The sequence below is a fragment of the Protopterus annectens genome, chromosome 2.part2, assembly GCF_019279795.1.
Source record: "Protopterus annectens isolate FY-2018-M chromosome 2.part2, PAN1.0, whole genome shotgun sequence".
Lineage (NCBI taxonomy): Eukaryota > Metazoa > Chordata > Ceratodontiformes > Protopteridae > Protopterus > Protopterus annectens.
The window spans coordinates 788,089,333-788,109,482 of NC_056730.1; positions in this window are offsets into that span (position 1 = coordinate 788,089,333).

Genomic DNA, 20,150 nt, shown 5'->3' on the forward strand with positions numbered 1-20,150 from the left:
CCAGATATCTTGCACCAACAGGTTGACAGGTATGCCTGTAACACAAAGCAAACCAGACTGGAGTACAACAATCACTGGAATGGACTCCCATGTGTACTATAGAAGGACACACTGTGCATGCTCATACACTTAGAGAAATGTCAGTAGGATCTAGGAATAAACAGGCCTTTCCCACCCTGTGCACTTCCCATTGCCCCACTTTAGTAGTCCATTGCCCCACCTTAGTAGTCCTGAAGATGTCTGTCACCATAGAAGTCACTTTTGGTAGTTCCACTCCTGGAACCTCTGTGGCATGTGGGATAACTGTGTAACACTATAGTACAAATAACAAGTTAGGTAGGAGATCTAATCTCAGTCTTGACAAATGTGAATGTGTGTTTGCAACTAAACACTTTTGGGTCCATTCAAACCCAGTACACTTCCCCTTTCCCTACTTTAGCAGTTCTGCAGATAACAGTCATCTTAGAAGTGACCTCCGTCGGGCTTCAGCAGTGTAAGGTCTGTGGTGCATGTGATAACTGCATAACACAATAATGCAAATAACTAAAGTAGGAGTTCTAATCTCAGTCCTGGGAAATGTAGAAGTGTGTGTGTTGGTGTATCACAACTAAAAGATTTTTGGTCCATTCAAACCCAATCCACTTTCCTTTTCCCTACTCTAGCAGTTCTGCAGATATCAGTCATCTTAGAAGTGCCTTCCTTCAAGCCTCACCCCCATAAGTACTGTGGCACATGTGATAACTGCATAACAAGATAGTACAAATAACTAGTTAGATAGGAGTTCTAATCTCAGTCCTGAGAAATGTAAAAGTGTGTGTGTTTGTGACAGTTGTGTGTGCAAGACTGAGGAAGTTGTAGGTTTGTTTATAGGTAAAACAGTTTTATGCCATTCCCACCCACGACACTTCCCAGTGCCCCACCTTATCAGTTCAGATGATGTCAGTCCCTTATCAGCAACATTTGCCAGCTGTCAGCCCTGTAAGCTCAGTAGTGCATGTGATAAATGCATAACACTGTAGTACAAATGACTAGTTTGGCAGGGATTCTAATCTTGTATCTGGCAAATGTGTGTGTGGGTATGTATGTTTGTTTGATATGTTTCCCACCCACTGCCCTACATTATCAGTCCTGATGATATAATTATTTCCCATATCAGCACCTTTGGCCAGCTCTCAGCCTAGTAAACTCTGTAGCACGTGTGGTAACTGCCTTACACTATGATACAAATCACTACTTAGGTAGCAGTTTTACTCTCACATCTGGTAAGTGTGTGTCTGTCTGTTTGCAGGACAAAGTATTTTGATAAGTTTAACACCCACTGCACTATTTTATCAGTCCTGCTGATTTAATTCCCTTTATACATTCACAAGTGTGTAGTAGGTGATGGCCCAGGAGCCTTAACAAGCCTAGCACATAAAAGGGCCATGCCATTGTCTCCCCCAATGTTATGTCCCAGTGCATGTATCAGTTATAGCCACTGCAGTGATCCTTATACATCCACTCATCAATATTTTTCTGGAACAGGGTCAGCAAGGTGCTCTGCATGAAATGTATGGGACGTGTATTCCAGGGCATGTGCAGTCTCTTGGTGAGGGACCTGTCCCACCAGCATGTTGTGGTGATTGTGATACTGGGATAGAGGTCTCTACACTGTGTGGTGTGGATGTATTTATATGTAGCATTTCTAAACCAGCTGATTCAGACATGGCTTTGTAAGTCAAGCAGAGATAGCTGCTAATTAGGTGATATGATACTAGTCTGTCTGTGCAGGATGTGTGTTTAATGCCTATGAACCGCTTTGTGGTGGTGCTTCTGTGGCTTCTCCAGCTGTTGCAGATGTCTAGTAAGGTACATGGCAAATGGGCCATTATACTTGGGGAGTGGTCTAATGAGGGAATAGTAGACAGAGATCATTACCTCTGTCTTCCTGGATGCAAAATCCTTGGTAATGCAATGTGCCATATAAAATGACTTCCTGACCACAGTGGCAATGTGGTGCTTGAAGTAGAAGTTGCTGTCAACCTGTGTTCCCAAATTTCGTATAATGCCTACAGTGTTCATTGGGCTCCCATTGATGTGGAACTTACTGGGAACTGAGTATTTTACCAAAGGGGATGATGATGCATTTTGTGGTGTTAAGCTGCTGGCCATGGTTTCCACACCACTCATTGGTCTCAGTGAGGCCTTTCTTTAGGATGTCTGCATCACTTGTGGAGTTCATGACAGCTCCCAGCTTGCAGTTCTCTGTGAACTTGGTCAGCCAGAGTTCTTCTGTGTTGGGCTGGACTCCTGAGAAGTAGATGCTGGACAGGACACTGTCCCTGTGGGACTCCATTTGTGACTGCTTGCCAGTCTGCCTTGGAGTTTGCCGCTGTCACACTGTGTGTGCTGTGAACCAATTTGCAAACCACCCACTGATATAGGGGTTGATGCCTAGTTTGCTTGGTTTATCAATAATCCCTAACTGAGGAATGGTATCAGAAACCTTGACCAGATTGAGGTAGGCTGTATGCAATGCCTTACTGTCATACACAGCCCTGGTGACTCACTGAAAGATGTCAACCAGGTTGAGCAGGCATGATCTGCCATTCACAAAGCCAAACTGTGTGGGGTCCAGAGTTAAGAGATCATCCATATCTTGGTCAATCAGGTCCCTTATGATGCGCCCATACCCATGCACAGTAGACTTGTCAGGCTAAGGGCCCGGTAATCCCCAGGATCTGTAAATGCTGCCCCTTTATGAAGAGGGATGACTGTAGCAGCATGCCATTTTTGAAGGACAAAGCCTGAGGTGAGACTGTGACTGACTAGAGCACACAGATGTGGTGCCAGTTCTCTTTGTATGTCATGTTGAACACAGCCACTGATATGTTGGGGTCCCATCAAAGCTGTATCCTTGCCTGTTGACAATGCAGATCTAATCTGGCCTGCAGTAATGCTGGGTGCCTGGCATTCATCTACAATTGTGATTATCCCCTTGGGGGGAAGAGAGGAGTAAATCTGGCACTGAATGTGTTGGCAAGACTGTGGCCAATATCTGTTGCCTCAGGATAGGAATTAGCATTGTGCAGTCACTCACAGCACTTGCGTTTTTTGCTGTGGAAGTTACTGATATAAGTATCAGTAGCTTTGGAGATTGTCGTCAGTGCCTGCTGCAATCCTGCCTTCATACCTACCAGTAGGTGATACCATGAGAGTTTTCAAGTTGTGTTTGAGGCTAATAAGGGGGTTCACAAGTCTTGGGGCACCACCTTTTTCATCAACAGCGTCCTCCTTCTGTTGTATACTGTTGTAATGGCAGGGGACCATCACACTGTCTTCCAGTGTTTGGAGGACAGTGTCTGTGTTCTGTTGGCTAAGGCTAGTACCATGCAGCCATGTACATGTTTGTGCGGTGCATATGTGTATGATGTGACAGTCATGCAGCTATTTCCAATTGGCATGGGTGCAGTGGAGTCACCCACCCCAGTTTTTATGACTGCAGTGTCATCATTGGAGACGTTTTGCAAGGTGGTTACCTTTGTGGGGGGTGTGGTTGAGATGTTGAGATCCATGTTGATTACATCATGTTTGGATCTGACCAGGTAGGGATTGACAACTGTGGTTGAGCAACAATCCCATATGTAAGTAATCAACACAGGTCAAGGTCGTTGCATCCTCTAGTGGGGATCAGTATGAGCCAGTCCAGGGCATTGGAACTGATGAATTCCATGAAGCGTTGGAACAGTGTACTGGTGCTTGACTACTTTCCCAGGTGATGGAGGGGTAGTTGAAGACTCCTAATATGTCAGTGTTGGGTTGGACCTTCATAGATGCCAGGGTGTTGAGGAATGTGCATTGACAGTCTAGGGAAATAGCTGGGGACCGATAGCAGGCTATGGTGTGGATTGCACTATTCCCCAAAGTCAGTTTTACTGGAAGTACCTCTGATGCATTATGCTGGGATACTAGTTTGGAGGTGTGCATATCCATTATGAATATGGAGACAACACCACCTGTGGAGGTATGGTCCATGTTTTGCTGCTGACAGCTGTGGAATGCATCATAGCCTGTTAGTGCAGGGCTGCTATCTGCTGCTGTGAACCACCACTCCATTATAGCACAAATGTCAATGTCTTCCACTCTGAGGAGTGCTTTGGGTGACTGCATCTTGACAGTTAGACGTCTACTGTTCAGCAGCATGACCCTCAGATTACATACATGTCTAGCTGTTACAGTGGTAATCTGATTTGGAACACTCCCTAATAAGGCACTATAGGAGTAGCAAAACACTTACTCTGTACCTGGAAACCCAGGGCTAACAGATTTAAGACATCTCTGGCAAGTCATTGAGGTCTGTGAATCATGTTATCCCAAGCAGAGAGATACTGGAGCCCCTGAGAATGACACACAACATGTAAGCCAGTGTTGCAGTTAATTATATGTTGATAGTACTGCAGCATCATTCTGGGTGATGTCAGCATACTGCTCAGGGCTACTGTCACACCAGCCTGGACCACATAATCCGAGTGTTCAACCATGTCTCATGTCATGTAGCCCAGAGAGATGTGTCTCTGGTCATTCACACCCACATGGATGATGACAGAGTGATAATTGTAGCTGTTGTGGAGTGGCCTGACTGGGTGTGTCATGTGTTGGATGTTGGCACATGATAGACAGTTGGTTGTTACCTCCTCAACATAGTGAGTGGGACATCTGTGTGCCTCAGTACTGAGTCACCCATGTTCACTGTATTGTGCAAAGTGGTCAGCCTTAGGAGCTTAGGTTGAGGGGCACATTGTGTAGGTGACATATGTGTCCTTTGGCATGTTCTGTGTCGTGGTGTCTGAGTGGGTGTCTGACTTGCTGGTCTGTGCTGCTTGTGTAAATGTCCATTGAGTGCTCCTTTGAAGGTGGGTGTGTGGCTTTTCAGTGTATGTCACAACTGTCATAATGGGTGTTGTGGCAAGCTATGTGGTCCACATGCTGTGGTGCAGGTGTTGATCTTATCCTTTTGATCAGTTAGTCCAGTCTTTGTTGGAGAGTACATATTTCCACATTTGGTGATATAGGGGTAACTCTTACTGGTCTGAGTGTTTGGAGTTTAGAGGAGAGAGTTATTTGTGTACATGAGGCAGTTGCAACAGTGCCTCAGAATGGAAAAGTGCACCAGGTTAATGGGTGAAAACACAAAAAACCGCAATCATGCCAGAATTAGTATTAAGTACTGGAGCTAATTCTGTGATGAATGAGTACTGCTGATGACTCCCAGGCGTGATACTCTTATTGATACAATAACCTGTTAAAGTGCAAAGTTATAATGCTATTTGAAGTGCAAGGCAGAAAGAACTATCAAGATGTACGGGAGAACCTGTAATACTTTACCACAGCTGTGCAGTTATCACCACCTTTGGCCAGTTGTAAGTCCAGTAAGCTCTGTAGCACATGCAGTAACAGTATAGTACAAATAACTGGATAGGTAGGGGTTCTAATCTCAATACTTCCAAGTGTGTGTGTGTGTGTGTGTGTGTGTATGTGTGTGTGTGTGGGTGTGAAAATGTCACTCCAATTTAGTAGTACTGTTGATGTCATTTACCTTAGAAGTACCTTTGGACAAGGTGAAATTCTATAAGCTCCATGGTGCATCTGATAATTGTGTAACACTATACTAAACATAAGTAGATAGGCAGGAGTTCCTATCCCAATGCTGGCAAGTTTGTGTGTGTGTGTGTGTGTGTGTGTGTGTGTGTGTGTGTGTGTGTGTGTGTGTGTGTGTGTGTGTGTGTGTGTGCATGCGCACAGTGTGCACGTGTGTGCGTGTGTGTGTATGTGTGTGTGTGTGTGTGTGTGTGTGTGTGTGTGTGTGTGTGTGTGTGTGAGTGTGTGAATCAGATAGTGTGTGCCTTATTCCATTTTGATTTGGTGAACCACCCATTAAACTTCCCTCACCCTATTTTACTAGTGCTGTTGTTGTCATTCACCTTAGAAGTACTTTTGGACAAGGTGAAATTGTGTAAGCTGCATGGCGTGTCTGCTTACTGTGTAATACCATAATACAAATAACTAGATCAACAGGAGTTCTAATCTCAATACTGGCAAGTGTCTGTGTGTGTGTGTGTTTGTGTGAGAATCATTTACTGTGAAAGTTTTACCATTTTGAGTTGTGTACCACCATACATGTTGATGTCATTCACCTTACAAGTAGCTTTGGATGAGGTGAAATTGTGTAAGCTCCGTGGCATGTCTGATAACTGCGTAACACTATTGTAAACATAAATAGATAGGTAGGAGTTCTAATCTCAATGGTGGTATGTTTGTGTGTGTGTGTGTGTGTGTGTCTGCATGTCTACGTTTGTATGTGTGTGTGTACCATACATGGCAGGTGACCTCCTCCTGATGCCATTACGTAATATAGTGTGGTAATGGTATCTGCCTCACATGCAGCATGTGAAGCCATTGTACAGGCCATACCAATCCTCTGTACAGATATGTCTGGAACATCCAGATGTTTGGAACCTATTAGTGCTCTGTCTGCCTTAACAATGCCCATGTATGTGATATAGTTGCCAAATAGACCACAGTGAGTGTATTGGCACATATGGCAGCATCAGATATCATACCTGACTGAAACAGCATACTGACACAACGTCTGCTACTCTCATGCTTGACCAGGCTTGTAGGTGCAATACATGAGTCCAGGTTTTATAAGTGAATTGTTCATGTCATTGCTTACATTAAAGGTTGGGAAAGGTGTGGACTGACATGTTGTGGTCTAAATCAGTATATATCACAAACAAATGGCATCTTAACAGGTGTGTGTATACATTTTATATCCACTGTATAGCAGTAATGTTTCACACGTGTGCCTACCTTAGTCAGTTTGTCCAACACATTTTGCTGGTGTCTGTCCAGACGTCTTGTACCTCTCAAGACATCTGCAACTAGAAAGGTCACAGAAATACCTCACTAAAAGAATCACAGGCCTAAAGCAGATGCCCTATGCTGACCACCTAAAGAAACTCCAGCTATACTCTGTCACATATCATCTACTCAGAGGCGATCTCTGCTTAACATATAAGGCCATGTCAAACCCAGAGCTGTTGGAAATGTTGCACTTAAAGAAATTCCAATCCCTCAGAGCCACATGCTCCAGGGATCTAAACCTTGTCATCATAATAAACAAAACATGCTGAAAGGATAGGTTCCTGACCCAGAGAGTAACCAGACTCTGGAATAGACTGCCATACATGTCAAGCAGAGTGCCTCTTTGGCCGTCTTCAAAAGGAACCTTGACGATTGTATGTGAGAAAGGAAATTCACCCCGGGGATCACGTCAGTTAATCTGCTAGACAGGGATCCAGGGAAGTAAATAGTGTGGAAAGAAATAGCCAGGGAATTGTTATTGCTAGGCTTATATAAGCCCTAGGGCCGATAGCCTAGTACCAACATATGAACCTATTATAGGTTGTAAAGTATACTACAGGAATGTTACATTCTCTTTAGATAGGTCCCTGTGGAGACCACTGTGATACAATACAAATAACTCCACCACAAGTGAACATGCACATAAAGAAATATGGCTATTAGTCATAGTTGTGTGCATGGCAACTTGCATGCCCTCCACATGCCTGGGGTATTGCCAAAGTACAACTGAACAATTCCATACTCACCAGCTTCAGGCTGCTGCCCCATATGCAGGCCAGAGTGACCTATGTAGTTGTGAGAGAGAGGTATTGTCAGCAAACTCACATGTGCCCTTGGTAAAGGATGGATGCAGCATGTCTGCACATTTACAGTACAGCACCCAATACCATGCAATTTTCTGTCCTTCACCATAGATTTGCACTTCTGTGCATTAGAAATCACCATCCACAACTGCAATCTGACCTGGCACATGCATGTAGATACTGTACAGATACAAGGTATGTGTCATACAGTAGTCTACTAATCCCCACTGGGACCTTATCTGCACTCTCCTTTTCCATTGTGTTGGTGCCACCCACCTCCAGCAAGTGGGGCTTTGTAACCTGGTGGTTTACTGTGATGGGTGGCCCAAGCTTGGCAAGGAGCTTCTCATTTGCTGTTAGTGGGAGCTGCATGGCTGGGCTTCCACCTGTGGTTGTGGGGGCTCCCACCTGTGGTTGTGGGGTCCCCGGCCACAGCAGCAGCCTTTTGCCAGGTATGATGTATGAGGTTGGTGGCATGATGCCACACCTGCTCATATGTACGTGTATGCAGGCCCACCTAATTTACCCTGTGGACAGGGTCATCCCACTGGGTGCTCCACTCGCACAGATGTTGTTGCTCTTGGCTCAACAGTACTGTGTGGTTCTGTATTATGGCTTCCATTATCAGGTTGCATTCCGCTGGTGAAAATTTCTCCCACCGGTGATGTGACATTGCAATTGGTAGACACTAACAGGGAAACACATAACAGGACCCCATACATTTGGCAGCAGTATGTCCAATCCCTGCACATGTACCTTGAATACCAGTAGCCAACACTCACAACCATACCAGTAGCCACTACTCACAACCACACCATACCCCTGTAATCTATCAGCACAGTATTAGCTTGTGATCCTGATGAATCATATTTCCCGTAGTGAGGGCAAGTTATTTGCATAATCCATCATTCCTTATTCAGGTCTGTGTAAATGGATGACATTAGCCATCTTCCATGTGGATGGTGTGTGGATGATGCTGCTTTTTGGTGTGACTACAGTGTGTAATGCAGCTGATAGCACATGCCTGAGTTCATGTAGGACAGGGATGATATGATGTCCCATGGATACTTACATTTGTTGCCTTTCAATAGCCAATATGTACCTGCTCACTGGTGATGAGAGAAGGGGTGTGGGTGCAGTACATAGGTTCATAGGCTCATACTAGGCTATCTGCCCTAGGGCATTTACAAGCCTAGCCAGAGTGTGTTTGGCTTTTGCCACCCATTTTAAATGAATTTTGCTATGCCCTTTTACGAGGTTAGTATACTGTGCCTCTGTCTAACAGTGACACAGAAGTGATACCCGGGGTAAACCTAAGATCTCCCATCCACTCATCAAGATTCCTCTTGAAGGGAGTCAGTGAGGGACTCTGCCTAACCTGGACTGGGATTTTATTCCAGAGTGAAAGGAGCCTCTGTGTTATGAATCTGTCCCTCCAGCATGTCCTATTTATTTCAGTGCTGAGGTTCAAGTCTCTTGAGCGCATAGCTCAATGGGATTTGGATTTTCTGAGGTTCAGCATGTCCATTAATTCTGGGTTGGACGTGGCTTTATACGTCAGGCACAGATCACCTCTGAGCAGGCGGTATGCCACTGAGTAGAGCTGGAGTTTCTTTAACCGGGCAGCATATGGCATATGTTTTAGCCCTTTGATCCTCTTGGTGAGGTACTTTTGGGGTCTTTCCAGTTGCTGCAGGTGTCTGATAAGGTACATCCCAAAAGGGGCATTGTACTCAATTATGGGCCTGATGAGGGATGAGTAAAGAGGCACGATGACCTCCCCTGATCTAGATGTGAATCCCTTCATGATTAGGTGGGCTATATAAAATGTTTTTCTAACCACTTTGGCCACATGGTTTTCAAATGAGAGATTGCTATCAACTTGGGTCCCCATGTCCCTAATTACTTCTTCCGTACTTAATGGATTACCACCTATGTGGTAATTTGTGGGCACTTTGTTTTTGCCAAAGGGGATGACCATGCACTTTTTGGCGTTTAGCTTGAGGCCATGGCTCTTTCACCAGTTGTCTGTTTCTATGAGGCCCTTTTGGAGGATGCTTGTGTCAGCTGGAGAGTTGATTATGGCGCCTAGTTTGCAGTCATCTGCAAATTTGGTCAGCCACAGTCCTTCTGTGTTGGCCTGTACCTCCAAGAAATATATACCGAACAAGAGAGGTCCCAAGACTGAGCCTTGTGGGACGCCACTTGTAACTGGTTTGGAGTCTGACATGGCTCCAGTAATTCTAACCATGTGGGTTCTGTTCTTGAGCCAGTTTGCAACCCATCTAGTGATATAGGGGTTTATATTTAAGCTGGTGAGCTTATCTATAATGCCCGAGTGGGGTATTGTATCGAAGGCTTTTGCGAGGTCCAGGTAGGCTGTGTGGACCACCTTCCCCTCGTCAGTGGCCTTGGTGACTGTTTCAAAGAAATTGACCAGGGTTAAGAGGCAGGATCTACCCTTAACAAAGCCAAACTGGGTAGGATCCAGTGTCTGTAGGTCCCCAATATCTTTATTTATGAGGTCCATGATGATCCTTTCCATAGCTTTGCAGACCAAGCTAGTCAGGCTTATGGGGCGATAGTTTCCAGGATCCGTTGAGGCACCCCCTTTGTGGAGCGGGACCACTGTTGCTGTACGCCACTCTTTGGGTACATATCCTGTAGTAAGGCTGAGATTGAACAGTAGTTTTATGTTTGGGTTTAGCTCTTCTTGGAGTTCATGTAGGACGCAGCCTGGGACACTGTCTGGTCCCATTGATTCTGTGTTTTTTGCTTTGGAGAGGGCGGCTCTTACCTGAGCATCTGAGATGTCAGGGGGGCAGCACTCTGCTGGGATAGATATTTGCCCTTTTGGTGGGGAGGGGGGAGAAGTTTGTGCTGAACCTGTCAGCTAGGATGTTGGCAATGTCTGTGGGTTCTGTGTATTTTTTGTCATTTTGGACTAATTCTGAGCATATCTGGGAATTCCCACCCAGGTTCCTAACATAACTAAAGAAAGCCTTGTGATTATCCTTAGTGTTCTGTGCAATTTTTCTCTCAAAGCTGTCCTTAGACGATTTTATGAGTGCCCGTAGTTTTTTGCTAATACTGATCAGAGATGCCTTCCCTTTTTGGGATTTTGCTCTATCATGTAGTAGCTTCCTCCTTCTATTGTATAGTTTGTTTATGGCTGGGGTCCACCAGACAGGATGCCTGCCTTTGGAGGATTGGGTCTTGGTTTTATTTGGGATTGCATGATCCATGCATTCCTGAAGGTGTTCATAGAATGCGTTTATAAAGGATTCTGCGGTCTGGGCCGTATTTTCCACAGGCCCAGGGGCTTTGAAGGATTCCACCTCGGGTTTGAGGAGTGTGAAATTTGTTTTAGAGAAGTTTTTCACTGTGGTTTTCTGGGCAGGGGGTGGGGTCGGGATGTGAATATCCAGTGAGATTAGTTTATGGTCTGATCTTACCAGTGAGGGATACACTTCTGGTCTGGAGTATAGAGCCCCCATGTTGGTGATGATCAGGTCCAGTATGTTTTCCCCTCTTGTGGGAGTGGTAACAAGTTGTTCCATAGCATTTGCATTTATAAATTCTAGGAACCTTTGGGCTAGGGTGTTGGAGCTAGAGTAATGCTCCCAGTCTATGTTTGGGTAGTTGAAGTCGCCCAATATAATGGTGTTTGGAGAGACCTTTATATTTTCCAGTGTTCTCAGGAAGGCCGAGTGGAGTTCCTTGGTTTGGGAGGGTGGTCTGTAGCAGGCTATAAACTGGAAGGCAGTTTTACCCACTGTTAGTTGCACATGGATAGTCTCTGATGCTTCGTGCTGTGCCACCAACCTGGAGGTGTGGGTATCTTTGACGAATATTGATACTCCCCCTCCTTTTGTGGTTTGGTCCAAGTTTTGGGGCCAAAAAGCATGGTATGAGGTATAACCTGGCAGTGCTGGGGTGCTCTCGTGAGCCTTGAACCAGGTTTCTGTTACTGCACAGATATCAATGTTCTCCATGCTAAGGAGTGTTTCGAGTGTATGCATCTTAAGGTTTAGACTTCTGGCGTTGATTAGCATTACTCTTAGTTTCTTATGCCTTGTGATACCTATGGAGGTGGGTTTGTCTTTTGAGCCTTGCCTAAAAAAGGCACTATGGGGGTGGCAAGAGCCTTTGCAATATCCGAAAGCCCAGGGGTGACAGGTGCAAACCATCCCTAGCGAAGCATCGTGGCTTATCGAGCATGTCATCCCAGGCTGACAGGCATTGGATCCCCTTTGAATGACACCAATACTTAAGCCAATTGTAGAAATTGATCATCTTGTCTTCATATTGTGGCATCATTCTTGGAGAGGGTAAGATGCTACTCAAGGTCAGGGTCATAACGGCCTGGGCTACATGCTCAGAGATCTCCTCTATGTCTCTTTTCATGTTGTCCAGGGTGGTACGTCTCAGGTCATTCACACCAGCATGGACAATGGATGAGTCATATTTGTACTTGCCTTAGAGTGACCTGAGAGCTTGTTTTATGTGGCGGATCCTAGTGCCTGACAGGCAGCTCACCGTGACCTTCTCCTTGTTCAGCCTGGTGAGCGGGACGTCAGTGTGCCTGACGATAGAGTTACCTATTACAAGTGTATCAGGAGTGTTGTTTAGCCTTAAGGGCTGTGACTGTTCAGCACACTGGCTTTGTGAGCTATGTGTTGCACGTGTTTTGTTTTGGGGTAGCGGTTGCTTGGGTGTCTGCTTTGGAGGTCTCTGCTGCTTAGGCAGATTTTTATTTAGAGCCTCCGAGTATGTTTTTGTGTGTTTATGTGTTTGGCTTGCTGTCATGGTAGGTCTATGTGAGACTGGAATTGTAGTGAGTGTGGTTTCCTTCTCCTCCTTACTGGTTACTCCAGTACTGAGTTGAGAGAGCTTAGTCTCCAGTTTGGCTATATGGTTGCATCTCTCACATGTGTTGGAATTTGTTGGGAGGAGGAGAGGGTTGTCTGTGTACATGAGGCAGTTGTAACATTGCCTCAAGATTCCCAGATTCACCAGCTGGACTGGAGAGGAGATTGACAACTGACCTTTGGACATGCTAGAATAGTATTGTTAATTCCTTTATAATTGAAAGCCAATAGGGAACAAGGTACTCAAGGGGAGTTTGTGAGGGTTTAGTGCTGACTTATATAATTGCTTTAGTGAGCAAGTGACAGGCTTTAGAGTAGGAATAGGGTGTTTATTATGAGAACTAAATCAGTTCTAATGGAAAAAGTGAAGAGCAGACTTTCTGGAGCCGAGAATGGTTTAAACCAATTAAGCGGAGCTGCCCGATGCTGCGCTATGAGCAAAATCGCGCAAAGCCATGCCAAAGCAGGTTTTATACAGGCGGACTTGAAAGAGCTAGAAATTGGCCCAAAACAGCCAATAGACTACCAGATTCTTGTGCTGGGAACACTCCTCCAGGGATATATAGGCTGCTCTAAGCTCCCCACTGCCACTGGTGAACAAAGAAGCCTCCCTTTATCCAAGAAAGGAAATGGGCAACACAGGAACTTTCCAAAAGTCCAGAATACAGCAAAGCCTGTATTTGGGCTACTCTAGGTCAGGAAAGACGGGAAACAAGGATAATGTTTTTGTTTTTTTTTCTTTTTTGCAACAAACAGCAGGAAAATGTAATAAATATGTAACACAGGCTAGCGCACTTGAGTGTGTAGCCTCAACAGGTAAATGCAACAAACAGGACAAACTTTAAAAGTGCAGGTGCAAAAACAACTTTAAACAGTTTAAAACAGTTCAAGAAGCAGAAATATTTGCAGTTTAGCTAAATTGGACAGTCGCCCAGGTAGTAGCAGGAAAAAAAACACTTTTATCAGGTTAGCAGTCACTCTTTTAGCCTCTCTGCTGCTAGCACCACTCTGCAGGACCACGAGGAGCTTGGCTGAGTAGTAACAGGCCAAAAACAGCGCCAATGCGGGTTTTATAAAGGGGGACTTGAACATATCCACCTATACTGATGCTGAGCTGGGGGGGGTTGTTTGCCCTAACCCTATCTGCATCAGGTTGCCTGTAGCTATGTTGTGTGTGTATGTGATCTGATTGGCCACCATTAAAGTCTGGGTTGGTATATTGCCTCTGAGATTGCAGACATATGGGAAGATGGCCATATGATTGTTCCTGGTGGATGTCTCCAATTAGTACTCATAGTTGGCCTTACAGTAATCCACCTGTGACCTCATATGCTTGTTCAGACAATGGCTGACTTGATGCCAGGTTGGTTTCTACCCCTATTTTGTCCTGTATAGCCACTATAGGGACAAAGTCTGTGGTTTGTGTAATGCTGCTGTCCAGCAAAGGGGATAACTCTACGTTGGTGGAGGCAGGCATGACAAGTAAGATATTGCTGAGTCCATACAGCCATGTATGTGTTCAATCAGTTGTTTGTAGTGGGCATGGCCACAAAGTCATAACACAGTTGGACACCTCTCCAATTTAGTAATGATAACCATGCTTATTGTATTAATCATGGCTGTGTAAGGGCAATACAACAACCAGTAGTTGTAGAAATGTCAGTCTTTTGGGTGCACAGTAACGAAGATTACACATGTGTACAACATGTACAGCTGTTTTAACTGACATTTTGCATCCCGTGTCTGTTCTCATCAAGTGGACATATACACCTACTCATACTGACATGTGCATAGCTAATACCTCACATACATGTCTGTTCTATGTCAGTATGGCACACTAAATTCACACTTTTGCTGTGCAGTCATCCCTCTCAACCTGTTACAGAAGGACATCTGTAGGATGCCATGCATACACGGGTGCAATGGGACAAAATCAGTGACAGTGTCTTAATATTGCTGTAACGTACTTGAGTCATTCAGTGGCACAGTAGCCTTTGCACTGACAGGCATCTCCTGGAGGATGTCCAACAGTCATATGGCAGGAAGGGAGGGGAAGGGCTAGGAGGGTGGTATTGAAGGTAAAAATTGTTAATATTGGCAGTGTTAGTGGTATAGGGACCAGGCTAGCTGCCATGATGGTCAGGGGATGGTTGCTATATTGTGTGTGTGCAAGAGACCACATGGAAGGGGATTATGGCTGGGTGTATGTAGGCAGGTCACAACTGTGATATCTAGGTATGGACTGGAGGTGGAAGAAGGTAGGGCTTCTACTGAATGAGCAGTATGCCAAGGGTAATTTTGGAGGATGACATAAGTGTCCGATACAGTGATGTTTCTGTAAGCTGATGGTCTAATGATGACTGTTGTTAGTCCATATGGTATGCAAGTTGGTTGTGTGATGGATGAGAAAGAGAGATGTGATGTCTGTTGGATGACGAGGTGATGACTGTACCCAAGGGTGACAGAATGGTCATTGCAGCAGATGTCAGTGGGCATGTTGGTGAAGGGAACAGAGGGGATGGAGAATTGATGGGTATGTATGGTGTTAAAAGGAGTGAGACAGTGAGATGATAGTGGATTTTGCAAAAAGGATGGACATGCTGTGGTGAATACGTACTATAACATGACGGAGGAGCATAGGGTGACATACAAGAGTGGAGTAAGATGCACACAGGTGGAATATATCCAATGTAGGAGGGCCAGTTTGAAGGAGATTGGAGACTGTAACATGGTGACAGGGAAAACTATATTTAGGGAGCAGAGAATCTTGGTATGTGAGATGATGTTGGTGATCAAGATGAGGAGGAATGTGCGGGCAGCAACAAGGATCAAATGGTGTGAATTGGAAAAGTGTGCCTGTGAGGTGGAGTTCATGGAAGAGTTGAGACAGGCACTGGGTGGCAGTGACAATCTAACAAATATCTGGTGAAGTACAGCAGAACTGGTAAGGGACACAGCTAGACGGCTGCTTGGGGTGACATGGATGGAGGAAGCAGTTCAAGTACACCTGGTAGTGGATTGAGTAAATACTAGACAGTATACAGGGACAGAGGTTGGGAAGGAGTGGGATTATCAGAGAGAGATGAGGAAAGTAGGCAGGAGTATGAGGAGATGATGTGCATGGCAAAGAGAGAGGTGGCAAAGGCTAAGGATAGGCATATGAAGAGTTCAATGACAGGTTGGTCACTAAGGAGGGATGAAAGGAATTGTACTGACTGGCTGGACAGATGCACTGAGCTAGGAAAGATGTGCAGCAGATAATGATGATAAAGGATGATGAGGTATATGTACTCACAAGTGAGGAGAGTGTGTTGATCACATGGACAGTGTATTTTGAGAGGCTGATGAATGAAGAGAATGAGACAGAGAAGGTAGGATGATGTGGGTATGGTGCACTACATATCCACCTATACTGCAAACAACAAAGTCAACGGGGACTCCTGTATGATCTTACCGGGCAACCTGTCCATCACCATTGCAAATCAGAAAGGGCTCACAGCTGATCCCTGATGACATGCCACCTCCACCTTAAACACATCCATCAATCCCAATGCAAACCTTAATGCTGTCACACCACCCTGTAGGCTAATGCTTTAGTATTGTCCCTACCCTCCCTCCCTGTTGGTGTCTTGCTAACTCTTGCTGTTATACTTGGTGGCTTTGCAGTTGTCCACCCCTACTGTAAATCTGATCTGGGACACTCCTCCTAGTCTAGTGTCATTAGCTCATTCTACCTAATACAGAGAGAACATTTGATAAGGCCTTCTGTTTCTCCTTTTTCCCTTCAAAAAAAATTTTTTTTTGCCTGAATCTCCTTGTATTTTGACTGTGCTTCTCAAACATTTTGGAAATATAGAGTATATTTTAGAGCATTTATTATAACTGTAATTGCCTTAGTATTGCTACAACTCAAGTGCTCTAGGTTGCACTGCATCTGAAATGTTTGTGTGTTTTAGCTGCTTTTCTGTATATATAGACTTCTTTGTATATGTAGACTAGCTACTTATTCTGCTGTGTTGCTGCCTCTTAAATCATTTTTCAGTTGTGCACTTGCCTTGCGTCATTTAAAAAGTTTTAAATTGCTAGTTTTGTAGAGTTTCAATTGCATTTACTGTTTAGGACTACACACTCAAGTGTGTTAGCCTTTCATGTGTTTATTTACTGTATTATTGCATTGTTTAGCCTGTTTCAACAAAAAAAATACTATCTTGTTTGCTCGTTTCCCACCTTTTCTAGCCAGTCCATATCTCAGGCTTTGCTTGTCTCAGGACTTTATTTTCTGTGCTCACAGCTATCCAGACCTTCCTGTGGTAGAGGGAAGTCCTACTGCTTACCAGTGGGACTGGTGAGCATTGTACTGCCTACCTAACACTAGAAGAGTGGTTTCTAGCTCTGAAATTATAATTGTATTAGCCTTTTTGGACTGATTTCTATCCCTTTACTTTCTGGCTTAAAAACGCTTGTGTTTGCACATTTTTCACATCGTGCAGCACTGCAAGGCTACAGTTAAACTATTCCAGGTGCCAGAAGTCTGCTCTTCAAATTTTCCATTAGAACTAGCTGGTTCCTCAGTAGTAGCACTAAAATCTGAACCCCTGTGACTAGCACTTGCTCTAGAACCTGCTGGAAAGCACTAGGAAGCCTGAAACTGTTTCAAGCACTCAGCTTTCCTTGTCAATAAGGAGAAATTAATCATAGGCACTAAACAGCCTATAACTACAAAGTACCTTGCAAAGGTAAGGGAAAACAGCTCTTAAACTTTACAAGAAAGCACTAGGAAGCCTGAAACCTATTCAAGCACTCAGCTTTCCTTGTCAATAAAGATAAATTAATCATAGGCACTAAACAGCCTATAATTACAAAGTACCTTGTTATTTGGAAAGGAATTAATTTGAAAATCTGTCTGCTTTGTTTTGAAATACAACTGAATTACTGATACTGTATGAATGTTCATAAGTTCTTTGTCTAATTTTTCTTTCGGTTTTCTAAGAAGAGCCCTTAGTCAAGTGCCCTAGCTTACGTATAGAAGAGGCTCTAATTTGAAAAGTTTGCTCGAGAATTCTAAAAAAAATAGTCAAGGGCCACACAGGGATGTACAAATGTGGCAGATGCCGTCAATGTCATTTTATCAATGTCACCAAGGTAGTAAAAATCAGAGATAGACACTATGTTCTAAATGCTAAATTCAATTGTGATTCCCAGGGTATGGTCTATGCAGCAGTTTGTGACCACTGTGAGGCTTTCTATATAGGGAAAACTGAAAGAAAAATTAGACAAAGAATTTATGAACATTCATACAGTATCAGCAATTCTGTCATCACTAATACATTGGCAAAACACACTTTGGAATGTCCCATGCATAAGTTTTCCTTTGTAATCTTAGAAAAAATAGAGAGAAATTTAAGAGGGGGTCCCTGGGAGCTGGTACTGGAAGAAACCGAATTAGCATGGCAGATTCAGACAGGAGCTCACACTCTGCCAGGGCTAAATGAAGCATTGTCTATAAAATACTTATTAAAAAAAGAAAGCTTTAGCTAGATGAAAGTGGTTTATATGTTGCTTTAGATGAGCTATAATGTATGCATTGCCTGTCACTATACCGATATAATTGTATAACCTTTCACTGTATGTGTATGGAATGAGGTATAGTATAGCTTAGTCTGCATAGTTTATTTCATACACATGCATGTTTGAATGGCTTTTATTTATTATGTTCATCTTGGGCATAAAATGGAAGTCCCAAATTATATTCGGTATTTTTTATTTTATGTTTATTGTTGTTGGCCAGGATGTCATATTTTTCCAACTACGAATTTCAAGTTTAGTTCTGGTTGCATCATGGTTTTTAATAACAGCCGTATGGATGGTAAGAATCAGTAGGTTTTTGAAGGTTGGTGTTGATGTTTGTAGATTAACATATAGATTTTTAAATCATGTGTATTTCTTAATTAAGCATAAATTGCACATTGTTATATTAAAGTACACAATAATACTGACAATTCTGATTGTTTTCATTAGTAGTCAATATGTTGTAAGGCTGGAATTTTGATCATTACGGTTACTGAAATGGTGTAATGCTGTGTTGTTTTAATTCTTAAATGCTTGCATGACATCACGAGGCTCAATGTTTTTCATTGGTAGCCTGGTTTTTAAATGTACTTTTAAAAGTGTGTTTCATGGTAAAAAGGTTTTTGTCTGAAGAAGCTGGAGAATTTTCTACCAGCGAAAGGGCTTACAATAAATTTATTTATAACCATTTGTGGTTGGTTGTTGGAGTGGACTGAGAGCCTACAGCCTATGGTTTTCTGAGTTTGTCTAGTTTTTCATTGTTTTAAAACTAGGCTGTTAGAACATGTGAGACATATTACTGATGAGGAAGAAGACAGTTCTATAGCTGTACATAGGTTCATAGGTTCATAGAGTAGTACTAAGCTAACTGCCCTTGCGAGCCATTTTAAGCCTAGCCAATTATCCCTTGTGAGACTCAAACCCTGCACTTTTTGCTTGCAAGGGAAACACCTTAACCATTAGGCCACCCTCCCAACATTTCAATAATTCTCACTATGGGGGTAGTAGTCATGAAATAAGATTTATGTAAATTCTTAAATGTGATACTTTATCCCCTAGAGGGTTAAATGTGTAGTGTAATTGGAGGCTGTGTATAGGTTCATAGGCGGATGCGCTAACCACTACACTATTGTAATTAAGTGTAGTGGGTTACAAGGTAATACTTTGGAAAAAGTCTGTTTCTCAGTTTGATCAAACAGTCATAAAAGAACAATTGCTATGTATCGAATCAATGTATGTTTTTTAAATGTGATACTTTATCCCCTGGGAGTAGACTGAGGAGTATAATTGCAGGATATGCATTTAAATGTATGTAAGTGTTAATTGCTTCTTCTAATTAAGGCAATTATTTCTTGTAATGTGTTACTCCTTGAAGGCTTTGGCAAAGACATCAGAGTAAAATGAACTTGTGTGAATTACTGGCTGTTTGTATTTTTGTTTACTATCTTCAGTCATTGCAGTTGTGCTGCTAAGAGGTCATTGTATATGTCTGGCCATTGTGTATGGCATATCATGGTTTTGTGGCAGTATACTGTTCACTTATTATTCCTGATTGCACAGTGTGTCGTTCCTATTGTAAACTGACTGTACTGCAGGATGTGTTGTAAAAAAACATCCTAACATCTCACAGCTAAGATGGCCTAGTGGGAAATTGCTATGACTTTGTTATGTAGCATCCCAGGTTCAAGACTGAGCACAGCTGCTTATTTTGTTGCTGACCAGAAGAAGGGCTGCTGGATGCAGAGTGATTAAGGCAATTTTAAGGAGTTGTAAGCAGGTTTGTGTGGCACTAAGCGGCACTAAAACACGGTTAAACTGATAGGCGCTTAAACTGCATAGGCTTCGCTTACCAACGTGCAAATCCACTTAGCAAGTCTTAAACCAGCTAAGGAAAGCTTACAGTTGCTAAGGGTTGCTTATATTTTCATGCTTAAGCAATCCTTAGCTAGTTTCAGCAGAGCTGTGGCAGGCTTAGCTGGCTGCAAACAATTAATTAAAAAATAAA